This window comes from Hevea brasiliensis, chromosome 3 (genome assembly GCF_030052815.1).
Source record: "Hevea brasiliensis isolate MT/VB/25A 57/8 chromosome 3, ASM3005281v1, whole genome shotgun sequence".
NCBI lineage: Eukaryota > Viridiplantae > Streptophyta > Magnoliopsida > Malpighiales > Euphorbiaceae > Hevea > Hevea brasiliensis.
Genome location: NC_079495.1, coordinates 33171202 through 33178541, shown reverse-complemented (window position 1 = coordinate 33178541; position 7340 = coordinate 33171202). Strand labels below are relative to the sequence as shown.

General features: G+C 31.4%; 1 pseudogene; it reads left to right on the top strand.

The window, feature by feature from the left end:
• Positions 1–2611: 2611 nt before the first annotated feature.
• Positions 2612–5512, top strand: LOC110661547 (probable receptor-like protein kinase At5g24010; annotated as a pseudogene).
• Positions 5513–7340: the final 1828 nt, after the last annotated feature.

Here is a 7340-nt window from a genome sequence, read left to right as displayed (position 1 = left end):
TTGTATATTACATTTTAAAGTTAAAAGACTGTAGCGTGATAACTATATAAGTTTAAGGACAGTTGTTAAAATTTATCTCTTATATTTATGTATTGATATGATACACTAGATGCGTGAGTAGTTTCAAATTATCTTATTATGCAAATATTGGGTGAATTGTTTGTTATATGTATTGGATGTGTATTTCATAATAGAATTGCATTAGTCTTAGGTAGTTGTAAAATTGCATATGTAATCATCTAAACTCACTGAGTCGAATACTCACTTCTATTCAATAATTTTTCCCCAAGTTGCAAGAGGAATAAATTTTTGTACAGTCCAACTTGCACTTTTTCTCGCATGGTATAATATTATTAAATGGAAATTTTTATTTATTTATTATTTTATTTAATTATTTATTTTATTCTTAGAACTTAATTGTATCACTATTTTATAAATATATTAATTAATTAATAAAAATTAATGATATTAAATGATTTATGCATGGTTGTGGATTTCTAATAGTTATTAAGTTGAGCCGGCCGAAATTCATTTATAATACATTTTATTTTGTTCTTATATTGGGTATTGAAATTAGGCTTGATTATGAGTTTGAGAATAGTGAGGCTTGCTACAGGTTTCAAAGCTTTATGCTGGCCAAAGTCCCAGTGTCGGTCCAGCCCATGGAATCAGGTTATGACAAAAATTCTATACAATAATTAATTATAGTAACTTTTATTTCATATTAGATTTAAAATCGAAAATTCACTAAATTCCCAATCATCATCTAAAATTCTAATGTACAATAAAATTAACATAATTAATTATATAAGGAAAAATAATCTTAAATTACTCAAATTAAATATTAAAATATAATATATTCAATATCTAACACACAAACACACACACGCACATACGCGCGCGTGCACGCACATACACACATAAATAAAGAATTTAATTTAATCTCTAATCCAATTAGAGATATAAAATCCTAAAACAAATTTAGAAGTTAAAATTATTTTTGATGAAGTCAATTAAAATTAATTTTAATTGAATTCCTCAAAATATTAATTTTAGTTTGCCCTATATAATTGTAGAAAACTTTCTTTCTAAAAAAAAAAATAAATTAAACACTTTTAATTTTATTTTCTAATTATATTAGGAATGTTAATTCCAAAACAATTTTAAAATTAATTAAATTAATTTTAATGAAATCAATTAAAACTCATTTTAATTGAATTCATGAAATTAATTTAATTTGCCTTATTATTTATTATTTTAATTTTAAACAATAATTTTCTAAAATTAAATATTGAATTAAAAATTTTAATTCAATAATTTATTTTTCAATTGCTCTCGATTAATTTTAGACACCAATTTTTAAAAGTAATATTGAATTAATCAATTTAATCTAATAAATTCTTCATCCAATTACCCTTTAATTAATACTAGAAACTAATTTCTAAAATTAACATTAAAATAAACTCTTTTAATTCATGTATCCAATTAGATAAAATAAAATTATAATTTTATTTGTTTAAATTAAAATAATTTTGATTTTAATCAAAACTAAAATGCATAATTATACAATTGCCTAAAAAAGGAGACCAAGGGATTTAAGAACACGGAATTCTTGATGACGTAATTGTGATTTGAGCAAATTCCAAGAACTTTCTCAAACAGATCCAGCGGTGGTAAATTGGTAAATTTGCCAAAATCAAAAAGCATCTTATAGCCCAAAAAGCAATGGCAATTTTGTAATTAAGAGGACAATGGCAAATATTGTAATTTCAAGCAAAAGTAGAGGCAACTAGGTGGCAGAATCGTAAATATTGCGAAATCCGGGGGCACGGGCATCTAATGGCTATTTTGTAATTATGTAACAGAAACAAGGGCAAGGACTAATGCGCTTTACATCGCATAACAGGTCCATGGTTCTGTTCATAAATCTAAAACGATTTTAGATACTTCAAGTTCTTTTTTTAATTTTTATATATCAATATTTTTATAGATTCAAAATCTAAAAAAAAAAAAAACAGAACATAAATTTATAAATTCGAAAAAAAAAATCAAATCTCATTCGAAATAAAAATTGAGCAGAGAAATATTTTAAGAAGAATATAAATATTTATTCACATGAATTTAATTCACAATTAATATTAATAATAGTAATAAAATATGCTACAAACAAATTATTCATGTTAATTATAAAACATGCTCTCATACCAATTCAAGTATTCAATCCATAAATTCGAATACATAGTTTCAATCATATCATATCATTTTAGATTTTTCTTATATTTATTTCACTAGTTAAATATATAATAATATAATAGACTAAATACATTAAATTCATGTGTACTTTATTTACATAAATAAATTCTCTTTAAAATGAAAGGCTCTAAAAATTAAAAATTAGATCAAACTTATACAAATGCACACTAATTTACCATTTTGTTACTTGCTACAATTATTTTTAAGGCTTGGATATTCAACTTAAAATGTGTAGATTTTACCACTTTTAATAATATATATGATTTTTAAATTTTAAATTCAATGAATCTGAATTGATTCGGTGACTCGGACCAGCAATAATTTCTCCAAGCACGTATTAGGAACACTTGCTGCAATACCAAGTCGATCATAAGTCTTCCCTTGAAATTTCTATTGGATATTTTTCTGCAAGTTGGTTGGGCGGCTATGATCCATTATTGACATTTACTTTCTCTTAGAGCTTCTGCTGTGCACGCGTGAAATTTCTCTTTTCCCACTCATACAAAAATAAAATTTCCATGGCAAAGTTTCTTTGTCCTCTCCATCTCATCAAATTCCTTTCTCTTTTACTTCTTTCATCGTCTACTCACACACTATAGCAACTAATTACTGCATAAACTGTGGATCAGGGTCCGCTTTTAGTCTTAATGATGTCCGGACATTTGTTGGTGATGAAAATTCTGTTTCCTTCTCTGCAGGAAACGGTGGTTCTGTTAGCAACGATTCAGTATTGCCTGCACACTTCACCTCTGTATCAGACTGCGAGAATTTACAGGCAGCCATCACCTTATGAGTTCATAATCACTGATAATGGAACATACTTAGTACGCCTTCATTTCTATGCTTTCAGCTCCAAAGGAACTAATCTTTCTGAGGCTTTATTCAGTGTTTCCACTTCAAAATTCTTGCTCTTATCTAATTTTAGTGTGAAGAACACTAGCCATTTACCCGTGATCAAAGAGTTCTTGCTCACCATAAATGAAGAAAAGCTTAGAATTTACTTCATACCTGGTACAGAGACGTCTTTTGCTTTTCTTAATGCCTTGGAAGTCCTTATTCTTCCTCAGGACTTCATCAAGGATGAATATGCCGTTGCAGGCCCACCCATAGGAACTGGAAATGGTACTTTCCATGGTTTGCTGTTCCATGCTTTCCAGACACTCTATAGGATCGATGTTGGACAGAACACTAATATATCAAATGATCCATTCTGGAGGGAATGGGTGGGGGATGATCCTTACCTACTTCCAGGGTCTTCTGCTAGAAACTGTGCTTTTTATTATGGTAAGCTTAATCATGCTCCTGGAGCGACGGTGGTTCAAGATATGGCCCCAGACCTTGTGTACAAGACTTGCTAAGAAGTGAGCATAGATACTAGTGTGGCATCAAATTTTGCTAACATAACTTGGCGTTTCAATGTGAGAAAGAAAACTAAGCATGTCATTCGCCTTCACTTCTGTGACTAACAGCAAGTCACCTGGTACTTTAAAGTTTGATCTATACATTTACACAAAATTCAGCTGGGTCGTTGATTCTGCCGAAGTTAATGGCGCTACTTTGGCAGCTCCATTTTTTGCGGATTATGTCATTGAATCTGATGATTCTGGATATATAAACTTCAGTATAGTCCCTAACAATGATTCAGAAATGAAAAATGCCTTTCTAAATGGAGTGGAGATTATGGATTTTTTGACAAATACGAGCATGAATTTGGGTCATCTCGGACATCCAAGCAAACATCTTGATCTTGTAATTGGTTTGTCAGTTGGGTGTGTGGTTTTGATTTCCCTTTTGATGATCTTGTTCCTGTTTGTTTTGAGACGTAAGAGAGCTAAGCCTTTTGAAGCTTTGGTTCTGAAGGATAAGGTTCCTCTTGGAAGAGGAAGGCCTTACGGTTTGATAACTGCAAATCCTGTTCCTAATTTAAACCTCAAGTTAAAGATGCCTTTCTCTGAAATACAGGCTGCTACTAGGGACTTCGACACCAAATTGTTGATTGGTGAGAGTGGGTTTGGTAAAGTTTACAAAGGAACTCTTCCAACTGGAATGAAGGTGGCTGTTAAACGAAGCGATGCGAGCCATGGCCAGGGCCTTCCAGAATTCCAGACTGTAAGTTATGGTCCTATCCAAAATTCGCCATCGTCACCTTGTTTCATTGATTGGGTACTGTTATGAAGGATCTGAGATGATACTGGTTTATGCATTAATGGAAAAGGGGACTCTGAGAGACCACCTATACATCTGGAAAGAAAACTCAAAGATTGCATCTGTACCACCTAAATTGACTTGGAAGCGAAGGCTTGAGATCTGCATAGGTGCAGCTAGGGGTCTTCATTACCTTCGCACTGGTTCTGATTGGGGAATCATTCACCGAGATGTCAAGTCAACAAACATCTTGCTTGATGAACATTATGTGGCAAAAGTTGCTGATTTTGGTCTTTCTCAGTCAGGCCTTCCTGATCCAGACCCTTGCAGAATGGGTCTGATAGGAAGCTTCGGTTATCTTGATCCTGAATATGTGAGAACTCTTCAGTTAACTGGTAAGTCCGATGTATACTCCTTTGGCGTGGTACTTCTTGAAGTGCTTTGTGCTCGACCTCCTATTGTGAACTCCATCAGGAGAGGAAATAAACTTAGCTGAATGGGGGATGTTTTGGCAAAAGAAAGGAGAAATAGAAAAGATTGTTGATCCTTCATTGGCTGGTCATATTAATCCTAACTCATTGAGAAAGTTCGGTGAGATAGCTGAGAAGTGTATGCAGATAGAAGGGGCTAACAGACCTACAATGCTTGATGTCTGTTGGGACTTGGAATATGCACTGCAGCTACAACAAACTGCAGTGTCCAGAGAAACATACTAGGACAGCACAACAGATGTTTCATCATATTTTGTAATGAATCCGAGTTATAACAGTTTCCCCAATGACGAAGGTCCTGTTCTCCCTCCCAATCAATGATTTATGATCCCAGATAATCTCCACAATCAGAATTTAGATGACCAATGTCTAGTGTCTGTCTACTACATTGTGTGCGTGTGTGTATATATATATATATATATATAGACTTGGAATATGCACTGCAGCTACAACAAACTGCAGTGTCCAGAGAAACATACTAGGACAGCACAACAGATGTTTCATCATATTTTGTAATGAATCCGAGTTATAACAGTTTCCCCAATGACGAAGGTCCTGTTCTCCCTCCCAATCAATGATTTATGATCCCAGATAATCTCCACAATCAGAATTTAGATGACCAATGTCTAGTGTCTGTCTACTACATTGTGTGCGTGTGTGTATATATATATATATATATATATATATATATATTCTCCCTCCCAATCAATGATTTATGATCCCAGATAATCTCCACAATCAGAATTTAGATGACCAATGTCTAGTGTCTGTCTACTACATTGTGTGCGTGTGTGTGTATATATATATATGTATATATATATATATATATATATATATATTTTTTTTTTTTGGTTTCAACTAGGACTCGAATTCGAGAACTTGCAGCTCTAAAGACAACTTCAGTACTACTGAAATAAAGCTACTATATAGTATCTTTGCAACCTTTAAACCATCTTTTAGTATGTATGGGTGCTCTTGTTTATTCAAGCAGTTGGAGAGTTCAGAGAATAGTTCTGTAAAATTAGTCTTTATCATTCGCTGCAAATTGCAGGAAACAATTGAGATTTAAGTGTGATTATTAGGGAGTTGAATTCTTACAATTATAATTGAAACCCTGTTGTACTGTGATTGCAGCCAATGTGATATTCTAATAAATGTTCCTAATACTTCATAATTGAATATTTGCTTATGGAAAAAAAGAAAGTTCTATTTCTGCTAAAAAAGAAAAAGAAATAACAGCTGCTGAGTTTTATTTCTGTTGTTTTAATCATCAAAGTACATATATAAACTTATATGGAAAAGAAAAAAGAAGTCATGGAATTTTAAAGTTTGGAAATCTAGTAAAAATTATATTTTATCAACTGTATTTATACACCAACAACAATACAAAAGAGTCTTCTATTTTTTTTATAGTGTTTTTTCATAATTATTGGTAAAGTTAAGAGAGGAATGAACAACCAATAATGTGTAATATAATGCTTGGATCTAATAGACTCCTAACAGATAATAATAATAATAATAATAATAATAATAATAATAATAATAATAATAATAATATTTAGTAAAGCTTACCTACATGCCAATTCCATTATATATATTATATTTGAAGGATAAAATAGAGAAGAATTTCCTGTAGTTCTCATATCTGTTGCATATAATCCCAGGAGTCCTACATAAGTGGTGCTAGTGATCTATCAAACAACAATTTATGCCTATTTCAGTGGAGTGATGTGCAAGTCTTGTAATGATGGAGATGCTTTGTCATGCCACTAGTTTCTCTCTAGATGGTGACTTGCATTTTATGGAGGTGAGATTTGGCCAAGTAGATGATGAAAAAGAATAGATTATCAATCAGGGAGAGGCGGGTGGTTGTAGATCAGCAAAAAGAGAGAGGGCAAAAAGAGAATGATAAATAATTTTTCAAATTTTCAATTTGGCTAAAATTACATTATGAATGCCTTAATCATAATAAAATTAAGGAGCTATTTTGTATCTTTTATGATTAAAATGAATGTCTGTTTTGGATCATGTGACTGAAATTGAGTTTAATTAAGCTAAACTTGAGGTATAAATGGTCTTATTAACTCTATTTGATACTTAAATCAATTGACAAAAAAAATATATATTGGAGATCCATTTGACCATTGAAACCAAATTAAGAGATCCATTTGAACCTTTATCGAAAAACAAAAGCAAATAAATTAACAAACCCACTAACTCCTTACTCCAATTTTTTGTTTTTTCTTTTTTTTCCTTCGCTTGAGTCAGCGTCGGAGAGAGACTCCTTTTCTAATTTAGAGCTGCCTGTGCAAGAAAGGGAGGACAGTACTAACAATTTTATTATATAAATAAACTTTTAATAGATGAAAATAATGTCTTAAATTTTTTTATTAGTTATTTCATATTTTATTTTTATTATCTTGACTAAACTTTTCATCTCTCAAACTTATT